The sequence below is a fragment of the Peromyscus maniculatus genome, chromosome 19, assembly GCF_049852395.1.
Source record: "Peromyscus maniculatus bairdii isolate BWxNUB_F1_BW_parent chromosome 19, HU_Pman_BW_mat_3.1, whole genome shotgun sequence".
Taxonomy (NCBI): Eukaryota; Metazoa; Chordata; class Mammalia; order Rodentia; family Cricetidae; genus Peromyscus; species Peromyscus maniculatus.
In genome coordinates, this window is record NC_134870.1 from 50,079,787 (window position 1) to 50,081,173 (window position 1,387).

General features: G+C 37.7%; 1 protein-coding gene across 2 annotated transcripts in view; it reads left to right on the forward strand.

The window, feature by feature from the left end:
* Adamts19 (ADAM metallopeptidase with thrombospondin type 1 motif 19) overlaps positions 1–707 on the forward strand; it is a 201,833-nt gene extending 201,126 nt beyond the window's left edge. For both annotated transcript variants that reach the window (XM_006983018.4, XM_076555293.1), the window contains one exon: positions 1–707. This exon is cut by the window's left edge and continues 543 nt beyond it. The gene's annotated coding sequence lies outside the window, so the exon portion shown is untranslated.
* Positions 708–1,387: the final 680 nt, after the last annotated feature.

The following is a 1,387-nucleotide window of genomic DNA, read 5'->3' on the forward strand; positions in this document are numbered from 1 at the left end:
TGTGTCCTGCTGCAGAACCTGCCCATTTTCTGTAATCTGCAGGAGATGTGTAAACAGAACAAACCTCATGGTCTTGAAGGAGTTTAAGAGAATGTATTATGAATTTGATTCAGATTTAGAGGCAAGTATAGGATACCTTCTACTGTAATGATACTTTTATATTAAGAGTGGGAAAGTCAAGACAGAGACTTTGATCATGTTTGTGAACGTGCACTTGAACACAAGTATTGTGACCACAAAGCACTGAAATGATGTACACTGAATCACCGTTGCACTGTTGGTGTAGGCGTGGAGAAGCTGTGACAGATTTGGCAGCATCCTATAAAACCTGTATTGTCTTAACATGGCATTAGAGTGTAGCTTTTTAAAAACACTTCCAATGAAGAAAACTGATCCACCTACATCCTTCCTCCCCTTAGAAGATTTATTAAAGAGTATAGTACTTAAGTTCACAAATCATAGGAGCAAAGCTAGTAAATATTTTTTCTTCTCTTCCCTAGGAATAAGAAAAAAAAAGGAAATGAGATTCAGATAGTATTTTGATAGTTTCATTGTGTTTTTGCCTTTTAAAAATTAAAATTATACCTTTCTGAAATGTTCGAAAGGCATCCTAAATTTTTTTTTCTTGTAAGAAAATTTTGTACATGGTTCACATGGTTTCTTAGTTGTTGTTGTTGTTGTTTTCCAATAAAAATATGTGAAACTTCCTTTGGGGAGAGAGTTCTTTACGGGGCTGTCTGCATTTTCATACTTGGCAAGAAGAGGCACCATTTGCCTGTTCTGAAATATCCACTACAGGAAGCCTGCAGAGTGAGCTACAGGGAAACAGAGAGTCTGTTTTTGGAGCAAGAAAAAGGTGTGTTTACTTGAGTCCTAAAGTGTTCAGTTTCCCTAAAACTGAGGTCCCTTTTCTTACAGGGCAGCCAACTGCTTGTGCAGGAAGCAGCTGTCCCTCTCTATATTACTGTAGATACAAAACAAAAACAAACAAACAAACAAAAAACAGCTCTCATCTCCAAGGGAGTAAGAGATAGCTTATTCTGGATCCACATTTGAGTGGCTTATTCTGGATCCATATTTGCATGGCCAAGGCCTGGGAATACAGATTTATGTTACCTTAAATTCCGCGGTCCAATATGGAAGACGTTTTATGACGTTTTTTAGTTTTACAAAAAAGTCTGAAATCAAGTTTAAAATCCATTTGTGAGTATGTCAGAGAGGTGGTTACAGCAGTATGGGGGAGGCTTTTCCACGGGCCTCAGATGAGATTCTGAGCTTTTGGGTTTGGTGGGAGAGCTCATTGTCTGCTAAGTTAATAAATTCCAAAAGATTTTTTTATCTATTAGTCACAGGATGTTAATTCACACACAGAAGTGAGCAAGGGCAT